The sequence below is a fragment of the Neopelma chrysocephalum genome, unplaced genomic scaffold (genome assembly GCF_003984885.1).
Source record: "Neopelma chrysocephalum unplaced genomic scaffold, ASM398488v2 Primary Assembly neopelma1_71, whole genome shotgun sequence".
In the NCBI taxonomy this organism is placed as follows: Eukaryota; Metazoa; Chordata; class Aves; order Passeriformes; family Pipridae; genus Neopelma; species Neopelma chrysocephalum.
Window position 1 is genome coordinate 11,697,571 of NW_020897731.1, and position 20,984 is coordinate 11,718,554.

Genomic DNA, 20,984 nt, shown 5'->3' on the forward strand with positions numbered 1-20,984 from the left:
AAGTATGAGGAGATTGAAAAACATCCATAGTTGAATGTTTGTACTCAGCGTTAGGAAGCTGCATGATCTTTGATACTGCAACACCTGTCAGACAAGGAGGATATCCTTGATTCTTGAACTGAATAATAATTTGGGGTTTTTACATAATAGAAAATTAGATAATAATCTAAGCTTGTAAGAGCAGGTGAGGCAGAAAAATTTAAATTCAATATGAAAGATGCATATTGTCAGGCATAAGTCTTCCCTATTAGGCTTGAATTAGTGAAGCTCAGTGCCTTCAGAAGGGTCTCTGGAATATAGTTATTGCAACATTATTTCATAAGAAGTCCTTTTCAAAACTGACAGGATTGGTACCATTATCCAGCATTCATGTTTTTAGGTACTTCCTGGCTTAAGATATTTTATGACACTTATTAGACTGTTAAATGACTACATTTTGATCCACAATTTTCTTTTGAAATAAAGTGAGGCCAGTTCATTTTATTTTTTTTTTTAAATAATGACTAACAGCTTGAGCAATTAGCTCAGTTGGTGGTCATTGCCCTCACTGAGAGAGCTCAGGTATGGTGTCCACTTGGACAAAAGTTGCTTCCTCTGTGTGCACCACAAAGATGTGGAGACCCAGAAGGAGCACCCGCAACAGCATGCAGGGAGCCAGGTGTCAGGCTGCAGGGAATGCCAGTCTGGCAGTGCTCTATGAGGGCAGCAGAGTGAACAGCTGTGTGAGATGAGATGAGATCAGGTCAGCAATCTGCTCAGCATAGTGACGGAGCTGAAGTGGAAAGGCTAAGTAGTATTAGGGACTCTGAGGAAGATATTGACTGGTGGAGTCACATTCTATCACACCTTAGACAAACACACCTGCCATCCACTTCACAAGAAGGAATGGATCGACCCCTTACCCTCTCACCACCAGGTAAAAGGAGGGGACCTTAGAGACAGAGGGAGTGGAAACAGGTTTCTAATCAAGGTGGAAAGTGAATCTCCTTCAAAAGAGGGCAAGAGACCTGAATGGATGAACAAGAAACTCCTGTCATTACTGAAGAGTAAGCAGGAAATACACAGGAAATGGAAGCATGGTTAGGCCACTTGGAATGAATATAGAGAAGCTGTCAGAGTAAGCAAAAAGTAGACAAGGAAGGCCAAAGACCATCTGGAATTAGAACAGAATAGAATCATAAAATAGAATCAGCTGGGTTGGAAGGGACCTCTGAGATCATCAAGTCCAACCCTTGATCCACTACCACCATGGTTACTAGACCATGGCACCAAGTGCCACATCCAGTCTCATCTTAAAAACCTCCAGGGATGGAGAATCCACCACTTCTCTGGGCAGCCCATTCCAATGCCTGATTACCCTCTCTGTGAAGAATTTCTTCCTAATATCCAACCTAAACCTCCCCTGGCAGAGCTTAAGACCATTTCCTCTTGTCTTATTGATAGCTGCCTAGGAGAAGAGACCAACTCCCACCTGACCAAAGATGTCAAGAACAACAAGAAGGGCTTTTTCAAATACATCAATAAGAAAAAGAAAACCAAAGATGAGGTGGGGTTAACACTAAGTGGAGGGGGAACCTGGCAACCGAGAAGGCAGAGTTACGGAACGTCTTCTTTTGCATCAGCTTTCACTGACAAGAACAGCCCTAAGGAATCTCTGACCCAAGAGACCAGCGTAAAGGACTGTTGGAAGAAAGAGTTTCCCTTGGTCAAAGAGGATTGGGTTAAAGAATACCTAGGCAAACTTGACATCCACAAATCCATGGGCCCTGATGATTGCATCCACAAATGCTAAGAGCTGGCAGACATCACAGTTAGGCCCCTCACGATCATCTTTGAAAGGTCGTGGAGAAAAGGAGAGGTGCCCGAGGACTGGAAGAAAGCAAATGTCACCCCAGTCTTCAAAAAGGGCAAGAAGGAGGGCCCAGGGAACTACCAGCCAGTCAGACTCACGTCAATCCGTGGAAGATGATGGAGCACCTCATTCTGGAGGCCACCTCTATCCACATGGATGACAAGAAGATGATCAGGAGTAGTCAGCATGGATTCACTAAAGGTAAATCATGCTTGGCCAACCTGATTGCCTTCTGCAATGAAGAAACTACCTGGATGGATGAGAGGAGAGCAGTGGATGTTGTCTACTTCGACTTCATCAAGGCTTTCTCACAATATCCGAATAGGCAAACTCAGGAAGTGTGGACTGGATAAGTGGACAGTGAGGTGGATTTAGAACTGGATGAACAGAAAATCCCAGAGGGTCATAGTCAGTGACTCTGGGTCTGATTTGAGGCCTGTGATGAGTGGTGTCCCCCAAGGTTCAATACTTGGCCCAGTACTGTTTAACTTATTCATAAGGACTTGGACAAAGGGGCAGATGCCTCCTCAGAAAGTTTGCTGGTGACACAAAGCTGGAGGAGTGGCTGATACCCCAGAGTGCTGTGCAGCCCATCAGAAGGACCTCGACAGGTTGGAGAGATGGGTAGAAATGAAACATCTGAAATTTAACAAAGGCAAATGCAGGGTCGGGGAAGAATAACCCCATGCACCAGGACAGGCTGGGGGCCAACTTGCTGGAAAGCAGCTCCAGGGAGAAGGACCTGGGGGTCCTGGTGGACGACAAGCTGTCCATGAGCCAGCAGTGCCCTTGTGACCAAAAAGGCCAATGGTATCCTGAGGTGCATTAGGAAGAGCACTGCCATCAGTTTGAGGGAGGTGATCCTGTCCCTTTACTCAGACCTGGTGAGGTCGTATCTGAAGTGTTGTGTCCAGTTCTGGGCTCCTCAGTCCAACGGAGTCACGGTGCTCCTGGAGGGGGTCCAGCAGAAGGCTACAAGGTTGATTTTGAGGACAGGCTGAGAGAGTTGGGTCTGTTCAGTCTCAAGAAGAAATGACTGAGAGGGGACCTCATCAATGTCTATCAGTATCTGAAGGGAGGGTGTCAAGAGGATGGAGCCAGGCTCTTCTTGGTGGTGCCAAGCAATAGGATAAGAGGCAACGGGCAGAAACTGATGCACAAGAAGTTTCACCTGATGATTAGGAAAAATGTCTTTACTGTGTGACTGAGAACTGGAACAGATTGCCCAGAGAGGTTGTGGAGTCTTCCTCACTGGAGATATTCAAGAACTATCTGGACATGATGGTGTGCAATGTTCTCTAGGATGACTCTGCCTGAGCAGAGAGATTGGACCAGATGACCCAGAGGGACCCTGTGGTTCCTTCCACTCTTACCCATTCTGCAGCTCTGTGATTCTGTATATTGTTTTGCTAGTGTTAAAATACTCTTGACACCTTTTCTTTAAAATGTTCTAGCACCTGCATGTTTTGGAACAGGGTCTTGAAATTTGGCAGGAGGAATGGGGCTTTAGGCAAAGATGTAGATCTGAAAACAAATTCTGCCAAGTCTGGAAAAGTCGTAAGCATGAAAGAATCCCTGTTCACACTGCTGAGTACTTGATAATGTTTACCTAATAAGTTTCTGACTATTTTTCTCCTCAATAAATATGCTCTTATCAGAGCCCCAAGTGTGATCAGACTGTGTGTACACCAAAATATGCAGGAAATGAACATCCAGCTCAGAAGTGGGAGAGAATAGAGGGATTTTTCCTGCTCTCAGCTGCTCTGGATTAAGCCCCAGTACTTGAATTAAAAGATGAGAATCTGCTTCTCCTGTACCATCCATATCACTGATAAAAATAAATTATTTGATTCAAATATGTGAGGGATTTGGCCTGGAGAAGACATTAGTTTCCTACAAAGTCTTACAGAATTATTATTGGAAGTGGAGACATGAACTGACTGAGAATTCACACTGGGTTGACCCTGGCAAAGCCCACACCCAGTTGCCCACTCACTCTTCAATCCCAGCAGGATAGGGGAGAGAATCAGAAGGGGGAAAAAATGACAAAAACCTCATGGATCATGATAAGTGAATTTAATAAGTGAAAAAAAGAAAGCCAAACAAACAAGTGGTGTAAAGTCAGGCACTTACCACCTCTCATCAGCTCTATGCCTCAACAGTCTCCAGGCAGTAGCTATCTTCAAAAAACTACTCTCCCATGCGCTAGTTTTATTGCTGAGCACAACATCGTATGTCATGTAATATTCCTTTGATCAGCTGGGGTCAGCTTCCCTGATTTTTTCCTCTCCTATCCTCTTGCCCACTCCCAGCCCACTCCATTTCACATGTTTTAGAGCTAATTAAAAACAATTAGTTTAAATTATTTTCCTAGGACAATTAAAGAAATGCCACGTCAAAGACAAAAGGTATAATTCCAGCAGTCTAAGGAAATATCTGCTTTTTTTCTTTATTTTCAATATATTCAATCTTGAAGCCATGCAACTTTGTTTTAGAATATAGAACCTGAGATATCTTAAGGTAAAAACTTATGAACTAATCTACGTTATATTTCTTCGGTGGAGAACAAATGAAGTGGTGTCTGATATCTTCCATTTAGATAGAAATGTGGAAATCACCCATAGATGATCATTTAACCCCAAAGCATGAGCGATGCTGCAAATAGTTTGTCTTTTTGAAGTAGAAAGAATCAGACAGTACCACATCGTAAAACATCTTTTGGAGCTGACAAGAATAAGAGCTGCCCTGTTGAATGATGGTAGTATGAATATAGGACAGTTGACCTGGTCCAAATATTCCCGTGAAGGCTATGAAGGGCTGCCAAACACATTAGTCACACATTTGCTTTGTACTGTAGGCACAACACTCTTTTGTTTGTTTTTTCACATTCAAAGAAAATGTGGCTCCCTGAATTAACATCTTTCTTCTTCTCTAGTCAGTGTCATGTTTTCATAGTTATTAATGGTACCATCGGTGAAACTGTATTGGTGCTAACAGAAAAATATCAGTTTTATCCTGGAGTAACATGACTATTAAACTGAACTTTGGTTCATAGTGAACGTCATTTCTAGCTCTCATTTTGATTTGCATCTCTTAAAGAATGATTTTTCAGGTAACAAGAATTATTTGTACTAAACCCCAAATTCACTTTACTTGATATTATCAGCTAAGCCTTTGAAAGAACATTAGAAGCACCTGTATTTTAAATTGCAGCTGATAAAACAGCAAAGCTCTTGCTGAAGATAATGACCTAAAAAATGATAACATCACAGTAGAATCAGACAGTGCCATTCAATTGTCTGTTCTGCCATATGTAAAGAAATGTGCTATTATTTCTTGATTTAAGATTATGAAGAATACTGCTCAAGTAATATTCACTTCTTTTGGAAAGCTTTTCATGCACAGAATCAGATAAACTAGGTGCTATCTTCTAAGACTGCTGAAAACTTATTGAATACAACAAATTCCTTCTGTCTTTTTAAAAAGTGCAACAGTGAGCACACTATAAGCATGTCAGCATATGATTCAAGTTCCTAAACTCAAGCCATAAATAAAGGTCCCATCGAGTTTTAAGACAATTGAAGGAAGAAAGAAATTGCCCAGGGTTGTCCGTGCTGGAAAGCAGAAAATAGGACAAATGTACAGTTTATTCATTACAAACAAAAAAGGTAGCCAGTTACTTTGAAGAAAACAACCATCTATAACTTGTTCAAGGGACATACTTATTTTGAAAGTCTATATCTTTAGACAGTAAATGTAATCCTTTTCAATACTTAGAGAGGAGTTTGTACTCTATTTATAAAAGATGAACTTATTAATATTTAAAGAAGAAAAACAAAGGAAAAAATAAAGTCAATTCCCTATGAAATTGTTCCATGTATGTATACCATCCGTGTAGGTGGTGAACCTGAATATAAGATGTTCCTTTACACTTACACATGAAGCATAATAGCAAAAACTCACTAGAGGATATAAAACAGAGAAGGAAAGCCCAGACTTCAGCTTTAACTGAGACCATGATTTTTTTCCCTTATGCTAAAAAGCAAATAATGGCAAAAATTACATCCTTTTTTTCCCATTCCATGGAGAACTGATAACGAGAAATGTTGGAGCAATTTTCCTTTGCACTCTACAGATTAGTACTGAAATAGTCACTGCTGAGGGAAAAAAATTATTTGAATTTCATGGAGCTTTTACCAACATTTGACCTAGTCAATGGTACTTTTGTCTATTAAAATGCACTTAAATAGCATATGTTATTTTTTTTAAAAGGCTAAGTGTTTTTCACTAATCTTTGAGGTATTTTAAGTATGGATACAGATAAGTTTTAGAAAATGCTATTTTTTCCTTCTTCTAGATAAGAACTGGTTTTGATTTTCACATGAAAGACAGCTGCACTTACTACTCTTTGTCTTAAGAAAAGCATATTAACATCAGAAAAGTGTCTGGTATTGCAGAATACTTGCAAAATGCTGAAATATTTCCTGCCATTTTAAAGAAAATTAAGAAATTAATTGTTATGCTATCATTAAAGGCTTTATCCTGTGGCAATGAAAGTTGAAACTATCATTGTTCTCAAAGTTCAAGCTTAAATTACATTCTAAAGGAAATAAAGTAAGAACAAAGAAAATTTAAAAAGAGGCTGGAGATTAGGATTTCTGTTTTAAACTGACACATCTAAATTTTGGTGGCTGTGTCTGTGGGAGAGGTGAGAAAAAATTCAGTTCTCAGAAAAACAGGGCTTATAATCCCTAGTTCATCAATAAAGGAGGGGTTGCATTGCTGAAAATTCCTATCACACCCATATTAAGTTCAGAAATCCTCAGTGTTTTGGAGTTTTTTTCCATTATGCAATTCTTTCTGCTCAGGATCTAATCTGTCTCAGCTTCTTCTAAGATGGATAGGTAATGGTGGATCTTTCAAAGGAGATGTAGCTGTTCTTTTTTACCTTTTGCTTAATACTTTATTTTTAGAGCACCTTCCTAGGAATTTGGAGAGGTGGGTTCTTTGTCTGATTCAATTGCAAAGAATTAAACTTGTGTCTTAAGAGAATACTGAAAAGGCTGAAACAGCAAGAAACCTGACACTTAAAGAGGGAGCTGGATTCTTGACTGCAAAGGATTAAAAATGAAAAAAATGAATCCTGTATACTATCAATTCTAATACATATTTGTATTATATTAGGTCACCAATGAGGGGGAGAAAAAAAGGAACTATTTGCTAAGAGTCAAATTGCCTCTATTTCTTTCAATACCATGTTTCTTTACAGTTCAGTAGAAACACAAACACGGCTCTCCAGAACTTAGAAGACAGTAATTTTTTTCTGTCTCAAGATGATTAAAATGTAAAAAAGAAACTTTCAGATTTCTCTGACAATTGCTACAAGCAGCCAGTGATTTTGAGTAGCTGAATGGCACTACAAGCTAAAAGATCAGAAGTATGGCTGTTTTCAGAATGCCCTTGTAGATCTGTGTGCTTGCTTTGCTGTAACCTACTCAAGTAGAGACATAAGTATGAAATAGATAATTATATCCCCAAAATAAATATTCTAAAATGTGTGAAAGCAGTCAAGATGTTAACTAATCCTTTAGATGCCTATTGAATTTGGCAGGGCTATAAAAGGATACAGATGTGTGGAACAGCTGTTTAGAAATTAGGTAGGACTTCAGGTCTCCTTCATGAGATTTCAGCAGAACCAACATCATTCAGAAATTCACTGATTTGTTTCAAAAATATTTTTAGAACCAAGGAAGTAATTTGAAGCACGAGATTAGATTATCTTTCAGATCAAGTATATCTAAATCATACCATGCAGTGAAAAGTTAGGCACACAAAGACAGAATGAAAGAAGGAATAATGCAACCCTAGGAAAAAAGGAGAAGGATTTTATGCTTATTTAAATGCATTTTGGGTAGCTACTTTTTCGTCAGTTTATGACTGTACTGTGACCAAATTTTTCTAATTCTTTCATCTTCGTTTGATTAAAAAATATCACTAATGCATAAGACAATGGAAAATTGTCTTATGGGACATAGTCCTCAATCCTTTATATTTCATTGAGTTAGGCAACAGAATGAATGACAAAAATTTAAAGGTATAAAACATACATTATATCTATCAAATAGCAGTCTTATTCAATATATACCTGAGGAATAATTTTAAAATTACCACAACTTTACACCACTTTTGAGTGTTTCTGAGGGGTTACTGCACTGATAAATGGACACATTCTCGAAAGTCACCAAGTGCATGCATATCCTAATATTCCTTAAGCATAAACTCTGTTAAAATCAATGCAGGGTTGACAGTGTGTTTTGATGGACCTTATCCAGCTGATGATCGATAGTATTCTTCCTTTGCAAAAATTATTCACCTGTTTAAAAATTCCCAAATACTAAAATGTCCAAAAATTAATAATTATGGAATCTAGACCATTCTCAGCTAAGGCATGAATCTTCATTACTTTTTAGCAAATACCTGACAAATGTCCTCATCCCCCAATATGTAAAGATGTCCAAAAGTCAATATAGTAGCTTCTTAGGAGATTGCTTTGGATGCAGTCTATAAGTTACAGTGTTTTGTAATAAATCTAGGATTAAACCACAAGTTTAAAATCCAACTTGTGGGTACACAGCACCACTCTAAAGGAGAAATGGGATCATTTAGTTAGCTTTTTCCTAACTTCTGCTTTACAGTTTGTTTTGCTCTGTGCTAATAAGGATATCTTTCTGTGTCTGCCTGCTCTTAGATAAGTGAGTGAGATAAGTAGTCTACTTAGAGAAAAATGGTTTCATATGTTCCCTTGTTTCCTGCATAGGCACACAATAAAGTGAAATGGCTTGAATTTAAGGGTGTGATTTTTCTGTGAGTGGTCACATTAGAATTTAGACATTACATCTCTTTGTTAACATCTGTTAGTATAAAAAGGTATAAATATATCTTTCATACTTCAGAAGGATTTATGGAAATAACTGAGAACACTTGTAATAAACTGAGGTTATGTGCCACTTACCTGCATGAATAAAGAAAAGCAAATAAAAGAGATAACCTTTCTCCCCTTTCTTTCTCTGGTCTCTCTAGAATCGAAAAGTAGAGGAACAAGAGGGCAAAAATAATGGAGAAAAGTAATTTTGTTCGTTAGACAAACTGATAAAGTTGGCAAAGAAAAAAAGTTTTTTTTGCACAAAAGCCTTTCTTCAGAGATAAATAAGCACTGAAACACCTTTCCCTGAATTGCTGGTTAGGCAGTAAAAGATGTGCAGTATTCCTTCCCTGCACCCTGTTTCTGCTGCTGCACTCAAAACAGCAAGGTGAGAAAGTTTCAAAGTCACTTATCCCCATTAAAGTTATACTGTGGTATTGCAAATATTAATTGCTAGCTGGTGCCTTGCAGGTAGAATTGTCCTTTCTGCTGTGATTCCACTAAACATTACAATGCCTCCTCTTGAGAATGGTGACAAAAGGACAGTCAGTCTCACCTCATGTCCTTCTTCTCTCTGTTGTCTGCTTGTCCCACTGCCTGAACATCTTGTCGAATGTAATCTTAAGTCAAACAAGACAGATACAGGATATAGAACCATGTTTCTTAACCCAGCATGTTTATTTCAGTAATGAACAATAGCAAGCTTGTTTTATAAATATATTTGATTCTTGTTAACAAGTAGAAACAGTACACACTGCCTACAAACTTTTCCAGGATGCACATGCATGCAGGTTTTCTTCAGAATCTTTTCAAATGGCTATTTCTCCATATTTTAAAAACCAATGTTCATGTGCAAAATATAGCTTTTAAAGTCCTGTGCAACACTAAAACATCACAATCCAATCTTACATAATGTGCAGTAATTACTCCCACAACTTGGGGTACACCATGTTTTAAGATTCTAAAAAGTTTCAGGAAAATGTTCCTATTAAATACCTGTTATGTATGGGAAATTCATCCTTGAATTCCCAAGGACTAATTTCACACCAAAACGAGCACAAATGCTATTCTAATAGGGTTTTTTTTACTATAGCCTCTGTCTGATTTTACCCCGCTTGCCATGTTATATTTAAATTTAGGGACATATTGGTTCTGTATAATAAAAAGAAATAGAAAAAAATCCTGAGATAATAACCAAATGAGTTTCCTTTAGTGCTGAGAACCAGAAAAATACATAGGAAAAAATGACAGTATTATAGCAAAGGAATCTGAAAGGTCTAGAGTCATTTGTACTCTCTAATTACTATCAGAGTTTGCAGAAAGATACACCACATCTTACAGATTATAGAAGATATCTTCAGATTTTATCCTCTGATATAAAAGTAGGAAAGTTCAAACATGTCCAAATTTCTATAAATAAACAATACTGTATTACAGTGTTCTGTGAATGTGTCAAGTCTTGAAGAGCCAGATTGTGATCCTGGCTTTGTGCCTACACCAGGAATTATGAGGCTGTTCAGCATTCATGCTGCCTACATTTGCTGCCTCTATAACTTCTATCAAGATTAGAAGCAAGGGGCTTCTGTAAAACCATCGATTCACACTCTTTACATGTGGATAGAGAATGGTCAACTAGAAAACTGACCATAAATGGTATAGAGCTCCCCAATACATAGGAGTCGCTCTAAATATAAGCCTGATATGATACATACTGGCATACTTCTCTACCTGAAAAAGAGAGTGGGAAAGAAGTGTGAGAACACAGAACTCTGCCTTTGAGTCATGATGTGACTTTTTTTAGTATTGTGCATTATCATTGTTAGCCTATGAATCAGTTCTAATTTAATCTTTGCACAATGGGGAAAGAACACTATCTTGACTCCTGGTATCTACAGTTCCATCTGTCCTAATAAATAAAAGAGGCAGGTTGCTTAAGCACTAGACCTCTGATCATCTACACCTGCATAACTGGTAATTCTTTCCCGAGGTATGCTTTAAACTGCTCCAAGTATCTCTCTTCAAGACAAAGCCTGCTTAGGCTTTTGGAGACAGTTTGCTTCATGAACTGATCCCAAAAGTCTACGTAGATAAAAATCTAACAGATTTCTACCAACTTTCCCTCCATATATTCTACACAGTCCTCCAACATCATCTGCACAGACTAATCATTCAGTTGCATATCACAAATCCACGTCACACCTCAAAACTTCCAATACCTGATCCTCTAAGTTTCCTAATATAAATTGCTATTCTAGGAAGCTGCAGCATAGTTTTTACATTAGTTAGGCATTTGAACTGGGGAATTTTAATCTGGAAAATAACCTCCCACAAACCCCCAGACCTGTAAATTAAATTCTCATGGCCTTAAGAATTTGGCTAAAATACAAAAGCAAGTACTATGTGGCATGGATCTGGTAAAGCTGTACAAGGCTGGCTATCTAACCAGTGTGGAAATGAGCTCACTACTTCACTGTTTTTTACTTAGTACTGTGAGCACAGTCTCAAGCGACTGGCCATTCAATGGCCATTACTATCTCTTTTTCCTCTGTTCTTTGTCAATTAACTTCTTAAGAGAAATATCATTAGCACAGCACTGTCCTGAAAAAGCAATTTGGTGAATGTGGGGATCCATAAATACAAACCATAATTTTAAAAGGTAAGCATTTACATCATTTGGGGATTTTTTCCAGAGACGCTGTTTATCATATTCTTCTTCAAATGCAGTAACAGATGACTGTAACAACTTCTAGTGCTATTGTGAAGGCAGACCTCTCTTTTATAAGCTGAACACTCCAGTCGTCTTCCCACTCATTACATCCTACATGGTGTCAATCTTAGTTTCAAGAACTGTCAATCAGAAATGCAGTGGGTGATATGTGTAGTGTTTTTTAACCACACTAAGGTGGGCATTTCTTTGATTTTCCTTTATTCTCTTGATTGGAAAGTGCAGTATGTGTCTTGCTTACAAGCAAACACAAAAGTACATGAAAAACAGTATTTTGAAAAATGAAAACAGAACTGTGGTACAGGAACCCTTACAGGTAATCAAAGTCGTATTGTTAGTAAAATAGCATCCTGGTTATTTAATACAGTGGTTCCAGATATTATGATTACCTCTTTAGGCTTAAGGTTATTGATTTAGTAAGAGCAATTATGAAATATTAACAAAAGAGAGGAACTAAAAGCCACAATAATTTGCTGAAGCCCATTGTGACTTTTACAGTTATATTAGTATATGTGATCAAGCTGCCAGGAGAAGAAAAAAGAAGAAAAAGGACAAATAGAAGGAGAAAAAAGGAAGAAAGGGTGGCATTGGAGTGGAAATAAATACTGTATTAAATGTGCGATTGACCCAATATGGGAGTTTTTATGTTTTAATATTAATACAATAATTGTTGCTATTGTTAGAGATGTGTGACTGTCTTACATAACACTGTAAACTACAAGCAAAATGCTGCTCTTATTTGCTTGTAGTTTTTTCTTATTTAGTTCACCTATGGAATTTCTGTGAAAGACTTTTTTACTGTTTGAGGAAGCACATTTTTGACAAATCTTTCAAACAATCTCAAGAGGCTTACCTGCTGCCATTGGTATCAGAAAATGGCAGTTTCACTTATCCTTATAAAGCTTCTGATGACATGTAATTTAAATAACTTGCCAGACTTGCTGAGCTGGTTTGTCTCAAAGGCATTAAGACTGACCAGCTGGTGATCTATTATGGTGTTATAGAATTGATACTGAAATTATTTTAGCAGTAGGTATATACAGAACACAAAATCTTCAATAGAGAAGAGAATAAATGAAAACAAAATTGCACTTTCTATTTTCTATTTTCTAGTGCTAAAAAAATATTTTCTTCCTGTTTACCCCAGTACCTGACCTTTTTTCAGCAATAATTCATGACAATTCAGTGGGGTATTTCAGCATATATTTCCAATTCAGACCTTCATGCCTTCATAGATTTTGTGGGATGATCAAGAAATTAAGCACTGATGGTAGCTACTACATCCTTAAAAAATACTTGCACAGTTTGAAATAGCAAAAGCTTTCATATCTGACAAATGTTGCTTGTAATGAAAATATGTACATACTCCTAATTACAGAGACAATGAGATGTTGCTAAAATTACCAGAGTTGCACAATACTGAAGGAAAAAGGCATGATTGTCAGTCACCAAAAGAAATAGGTATGTGTTCCAAAAAACCTTATCAACTCTAGCTTCTTATCTTTTAAAAACTCTTTTCTGGGCCTCAAAAAATACTTACCTTTTATAATGGGGTGTTATCATTTCTCTTCCAACCCTCGACGTACAAGAGAATTGACTAATTTTCTATTAGTCTGACTGCTGTTTTCTGCATGGACTCTTTGACTATAATCTATTTTATAGCTAATTCTTTGGTTTAATTCCATATTTTTTGGCATAAATGACAAGGGGGTGTTAGCTAAATAGCCTTCCAAGCTCCTTACCCTATTAAGGTGCAAAGGAAGTTAAACACTCAGAGAATGCAGATATGATACAGATGAGCTTTCACACACCAGGGTTTTTTGACACTGTGTTTTGGAATTTCTCAGAATTCTTTTCCACAACTTGCTTTTCAAGGTTTCATTGCTCTATTTGTAGTGAGAAGCAGGTATCTGTTCCCTGTCTAGGGAATGGTAGATACAAACATCCCTTATTATACCTCAGTGTCATCATTCCCTGAATGTAACATGCAAAAAAGATAGTCAATTATAACAATAAAGTTTCAGAATAGAAGGAAGATAACAGCTCATGTGACCAGAGTCGCAAAGTATGAAGTACTTAAAATGTACTAAAAATGTGGACCAGAGCAAATTTCTGAGTGATAGTTCAGAGGCTGGTACTTTTTTCATGCCTGTTCTGAAGTGTTTCTGACCTTAGCTTGCCTTGCCTTTCTTACTTTTGAAAATTAATTAGAGATTTTTTGAAAATTCCCTGTATAAGAGCTAGATTTTTTTAGTTCAGTGAGATGCCTATGCATTGTACTAAGGTAGACTTAAAGGAATACAAGAATATGCAAAATTAAGTGGATGTTGCACATTCTTTAACTCCTTCCCATTCTAGAACGCAAAGATGGAAGATGGATGGGATCATCTTCATCTGCCTAGATGCTGGTGAATCAAATTAAGAGTAAAAAATAAGACTTCAATGTTGATGGTAGTTCCAAATAACAATCCTCACAAACCTAGAGCCAGGGTGGCACAGAATGGATTAAGACTTCGTAGAACCACACACATCCCCTTGGTATGCTTAAAAAGAGCAATTCCTGTTTCCATTTACTGAGTTGTGGCCTAAACTAGCACTAAATTTACAGCTAAAAATGCAATTTCTCTATTAAATGCAAGTAGAATAACCAGAAATATATTTAGAAGTACTGCAGAGTGATGTTGATTCACAAAAGTGAATCTTACAAACTGCATATTAACTTTTCACTCCATGAAAAAGAAAGTGAAAAGAGAAAACATAAGAAGTTGCACTCTTGGAGAAGAAGAAAGAATAACTCAATTATGTGTTGAAATGCAATTGCTATATAGTATGACTCTTCATAACCCAACTGTATTGCTTCTGCTTTGTGTTTCCTTTAAAAACACGGTTATACAGATACTGAGTAAATGCACTGAGAGACATCAAGTTTTTTGCACTGTAAAAATCCAATGGACAAAAATGTACTGGGAAATTGATTAAATCATGCAGGTGACAACAAATTCAGCAATTCTTTAAAATTTCATATTTATATAATAATCCATGAGCATAGCCAATTTTAAATCCTTACCAAATCATTCAGCAGGGTCTAGATTGTGAAGATATTTTTAATATAGACTTTTCAGCATTAATTTTTCACTCTGACAAAAGGACCAAGTAAAAGAAGGTTCTCCCAAGTACAAAAATAGGCTGTAGCAAAGAAATTGGCAAAATGATGAAACACATACGTGCCAGATGGCTGTGTTTCCATGTTCCAGTAGAAGGGTGTTATAATTCCATTCTTGAATGCAGTTCTTTGCATAAAAGAAACCATAAATAGAATGTATGAGAAAACCATAGTTGACCATGAGTATCAGTTTGAGGAGTCGCAGTACATAAAAAGACATTACTGACTACATTACAATTATTTAAAAGGCTTAATACCTTTGTACAGTAAATTAAGCAGAGGCTGCAAAAAAAGCTATCTAAAGCTGTCTAACAAAGAAACAGTACAATTTTGCATTTGAACTCACATTCCTTTCTCGAGATGTTAGGTGTCTTGTTCAATCAGAGCAGACTTATCTCTTGAGAGAGCCTAGTGAGCAGAACAAAATTTGCCTTTTTAAACAGTGGCTAATTGTCCTGTTTTGCACAGCAGATTACATAGAAATCCAGAAAAGGGTTCAACTAACCAAGAGATATTAAAACCTACATCTCAGACCTATATTTCCTACTAAGGCTGTTCAGCCATGTATGCAGGATTTTCCTGACCTAAACAAGAGCATGTAATTTCTGTAACACAGTAGACAAAGCACTTTGACCTGAATTTTCAGTTCATTTCATACCAGAGTCATGAAAAACTAAATTTGAAAAAGGGCAGTTCGGAAATGTAGGGTTTGGGCTCCTTCCTGCCTTTCTGGCCAAAACCCTCCTTCTCCCTCTTAGACAGTTTACCAGAGATTGAGGATCACCTCAAAGTTATTAATTCAAAATGAGAGTTTCTCCATTATGAACTAATGCTAATACAGACATTCTGAAGTGTTGTTTTGAGTGTAGGAGTTTAACTTCTGCATTAAAGTCCACTTTGATTGCATAATATGAATCTGACTATGAATACTTTACTCAAGTGTGTGAAAATTCATGTTCTATTGCTAAGCAATATTCTTCCAACAGTGTGTTAAAAAAGCAGAGTTTGAAATGACAGGCCTTTCCAAAATGCAGGAAGACTTAAATTCATTACAGACTTACAATTTCTTATGGTTAAAGAAATTAAAAAAGAAAGAAGGCGTAGAGTTGCATGTTCCCAAAAGTTAATTTATATTTTTTCTATGTAATCCCTACAAAGTGAATCAGGAAAATCTTGCTGTTTAAAAGACAACTATGAATTATATAATACAATAGGAAAACTGGTAAAATTTGCTACTTACTGAAGATACTTTTACTGAAATAAAATTTCTTACAGGAGTTTGGATAAGGTGAAGATAAAGGCAGAAATACAATTTTCTAATAACTGAATAAGACTAGACAAAAGTAGGATTTTCAGCAAAATCTGTGAAAAAAAAGTTAAAAATAGAGTAGTGATAATAGAAATTATTCGGAGATACTCTGAAATTTATTATATCACAGATCACAGAAAGAGTGGCCTTCAAAAATAAGACCACCTTGTGGAAATAATAATTTAGAATAGAAGTAAATTGTCATTTAATTTTTCTATGTTGTATCAGAAATGCATTGAAAATTGAAAAGTAAAATATTTTGAACATAAAAAGCTGAGTAAATATGTGAGAAGTGAAAGATATTGACAGCAAAATGTCTTTAAAAATGAGGAGGTATACATAAAAGAAAAATAACTAGTTATGGTATGCACATCTTTGTGCAGGAATCTTTGCAGAGTTAACTCAAGATATAAGAATGGTATTTCAGGGTATGTCTCCTCAGGACATCACTGCCATACAGGTACAGTTGATAAGCTACATGTGATCTAAGTCACCTATGCATGCTGTCAAACAACTTAGCACTCCATTTCACTTCACTCTGCAGTTCATCAACTGTTCACACTGCTTGTATGGCAGCTTGCTCCTGGGCTCTCTTTTGAACTGTCACAGCTAATTTTCTCTCAGGGACACTTCAGGTGGGGATAATTTACTCCAAAGTAAGCCTATAGGCAGTATGAATAAGACTGCAACAGGTCTATCTGCACATCTGCACCACATCTGGCCTGCTTTATGCTGTGCACATAAACTAGTAGTTTCTCAAAAAAAGTAAGTAAAACTAAAGGTGTAGTGGTTCAATATTCAACCAGAACATGCCACCAGCGCAGATACGCTTGTTAATGGAATGTTGAAAATTTTTTCAGTTCAGAACATAAAACCTGTCAGTGTCATACATATAATATTGTATAACATTTTATTAAAATGTATCTCAAGGTTATTTACAAAGGAAGCTACTATCTTCCAAATACTAACACTACCATGAGAAAACCCTATTGAATGCATGATGAGTTTTTCATTCTCTAACTTCTTTACCTATTCACAGAACAGGGAGCCAGAGGACACGGGCTGAACAATCTGAACACACAGTTCATTCATTGAATGAATTTCTTAAAAAATTCAGAGAGTATGTTTAATGTCCAGGGTCTTCTGGAAATAAATGTATGTGACGATATATTAAAGACAGCATGATAGGAATAAATGAAGATTATGCAACCATTTCTATGATATGAGTACTTATCTGTTAAATTATATCTTTAATTATTGGTTTATATTTACAGTTAGCTAACACATAAAAAATTTGTTATCAATGTCCTCACTCGAGTAGATATACATGAACCAAAACCTCATTTTTATAATACGGGTTGTATTTTTCATAAGAATAAGATAGTATCAGGCTCAACACCACTATATATGCCTATAGCCAAAGAATTAATGTTACTTTCATTTTTTCTAAAATTGTTTATATGAAAATGACACAACCTGAAAGTAGTTACATAACTACAAAACAGCAAAATATACTTGAAATAAATTGAATACTTACCATATTATTTATCTCCTTTCCCAATTTATAGGAAAACTTTACAATACTTACATAGTAAAAACAGATGAGGGGAGACGTACAAATCAGTAAGTATTTCTGCTTATGGGACCAAAATGTATTCTACTACGGCAGGTTTCTCTGTTTCCTTAGAGGAGAGGAAAAAAAACAACCAACCGGAAAAAGAAAACAAACCACAAAAAAACCAAAACAAAACCTAAAAAAAACCAAAACAAAACAAAAAAAACCCCACCCAACCAAATAGGAAATAATAGTGAGAAACCAAAAAGTAAAAATTCTTTAAAAATGAAGTTTCAGTCTTTATGGCTTTGACACTATGCTGGCTTTCCCCCAACATTTCTATAGAACAGCGTGCAAAGGCAAAATGTTCTGCACGCCTTCTAGGACATACACTTTCCTTTGCCAAGTACGCACCCTCATACAGCCAACACGTGGTCAGTGCTTAAAGTTTACTCTAAGAAAATCCACTCACTAAACTGAAGGGAAATCAGTGTTCACATCTTGAGGATTTGACTCAAACGTACCTCAATTTAAATCTTTGGCTCAGCAAACTCACACATTTCCATTATGTTTAGAACAGTAAACCACTCCCTCCAGCAGTGCCTGAAAGAGACATTTCTTTGCCCTTTCTTCCTTCCCTTTGAAATCAGTTTCTCTCACCATAAGAAACATGCTGGAATATTGTGAACTGCAAAGAATTATTAAGATAAGTTAGTGAAAGAGGGGGAAATAGAAATCAGGAACCCTAGGCCTTATTCATGTGCCTTGAGGCTAAAAGAGAATTATATATTATGAGTTTTCCTATATCAGACACCCACTATTATACATTACACAAAAAAATGCCTCTAAGAAATTTTTATGGTAATCTTTTTTCTTTGATTGGCAATGCCAAGATATCAGCATCTTTTAAAAAATGGAATAAGAAACTACTGTATATTCCATGCATCTTAATGTTTTGATCTATATAAAGAATTCACAAAGTTTATTATACCATCTACTTGATTTAAAGGGGGAGGAATTAATGAAATGACAATCTAGTGAGGCATGTCTCAAAAACTTACTGACTAAATTACTTGTTCTGTCACTGTAATGATAACATTTGAAAAAGCCTTTACTGAGATAAGAGAACTGATTTTTCATCACAGCAATCTATCTGTGGGGAAAGCAAATTATTTGCTATAATCCATATTCCAAATATTTTTTCACAACTAGAAAAATAAAGTACATCTACAAAGGAATCCTTTAAAAACAGGAGAAGGTAACAGGAAAGATAGTAATTCCAAAAGCAGTAGCTGCTTCTAGTCTTTCAGGCTCAGCATAAAATTAATCCTTAGAAGACTTTCGTAGTGCCCTGAGAAGTTTAGAGCACATTATATATAAGACTTATGCAGCCATAGTTTGGATGTTTTTTCTTCCTTTGACATTATTAGGGTAATTTGTAAGGCCTTTGGTCTTATGATAGGTAAGTAGGGAGTTTTCTACTGCCATCTGTTGATGAATTAGGAATAGAATTGAAGTCCACAGAACAAGCTTGCTCCTACCATCCTTCGGTGAGCAAGAGAAGGCTTGGAAAAAAAGTCAGTCTGCATTAGCTTTCCCCAGGAAGCCCTTGAGGACTCACTAGAATAACATGCAAACTCACAATGGCAAGAAAAGGAAGAAAAGCTTCTCTTTTGTGGTTTGGGCTCTGCTCAAAGTCATGTGATTGATCCCCTCCTGCCACCAAACGTTTTGCAAGGAAATGGTACAGATGTGATTGTGGAAAGCCACCTTTACAGTAAAAGAGCAATGTGTTAAATTGGCAGAAGGAAGCAGCAGAAAACCCAATTATGGCTGTTAAAGTCCACTTTTACATGTCCTGAATATTTCAAAAGGTAGCCCAAAAGTGCAATGGACCAAAATACTGTTTTAAATATGCACGGTTACTACACTGCAAAAAGACAAAGAGAACATTATTAAGACTCAATATTTAAAGGCTGGTGATTCTACTTGGTTAAGTTGATTGTTGTTTGGTAGACAGTTTTTGTAAGCACACTGACTGAATATGCCTAAATTTGTATTCATTACCAATTCTGAACAAAAATATACTAAAATTAGTACTGCAGTTTATGGGTGCAGGGGGTATTTTTATAGACATATATCCTTAATAAATGATCTTTGCAGAGAATTACAGAAATACTTTCTTCAGTATTCCCTGTAACTTGACTTAACATTCATCAGTATTTCTACATTGCTAGGAAGGATGCAGTTAATCATCCATTTCTTTATCTTTTCTAGGAAAAAAAAAGGAGGAACATTTTATGTACACCTTTTTGAAATTGTAAAATTAACTGAGAGTAATAGAAATCTGACCTAAGTACCAGTTTAGTAGATGAGAGGTAGTAGAAAAAATTGATATCTAGCTTCAACTGCTCATTAATAGAATGAAGTAAATTGTGTTATTCTTGAGGGAAGTTTATTAGTTTCTGTTCTGCTCTCTGCTTCACTGCTGATGTGACACATATCTCCAGACTTTCTGGCTGGGAACCGATGACTTAGAAAACTCATGGGGTGGTAAGTGTTCTTATAAACAACTGGCTAATTTGCTCCTGGGAAACTTTTTGTGCCCAGTTGTCAAGTTTTGCAAGGTTTATAGAAAATGAGGTTCAATCAGTGAAAGAAAAAATTAATCTGAAATTAAAATTTAAGTTCTCCTGAAACTCAAATACTTCACATAAAACACAAAGGACTAGCAATTTTGAATCTGAATGATCACTCATTCCGTGCTGAAACCTGAATACTGATGCCTTTATAAACTGCTTAGACCACATGAAGACTTGATCAATAAAGCACCATCAAAGAGACCTAGTCACCTGAGAGTAACTCAGCTCACCGGGATAACACAACCTGCTGACACCAAGCTACAGGGAAATGAAGAAGTTATACAACAAGGAATATTGGCTTATTTAACATATTTTACTGTGAGCAGAGACACCAAGCTTTCCTGGAAACTGTGTTGTCCTTTTTTCCCCCATTTCCCTTTTTTTCACACTGCTGTACTTGATCATCTTCTTTCCTTCAGTTTGTTGCTGCTGGCAGTGCCAAGCTGGGCATAGAGCCTAAGTTAACACATTCATTGGATTGTACTCTGTTCTGTGCCTCACCTGTAATGCTGGCACATTTCTCTAGTGAGAGCAGCCACACTCATTGGGAAACACTGAACTAAAAGGCTAAAGTGCAACTGCTGTTTTACAGCACATAAACCAGTAGCTGATGCATTCTTCTGGAGCTTTCCCAACATAAATTATTGGATTCTTTTATGTAATGTTTTTATATTTGTCTTTGGTTTATATCTTAGTTCAGTACTTACACCTGAGTGAACACTGCATTTTAAGAGGCTCAGAGAAGGCCTAACCTAAAAGGTTTTTTAGGCCTTTTAAATGGAGGTTGAAGTCAGTCATCCTTGCAAAGGCCCAGTA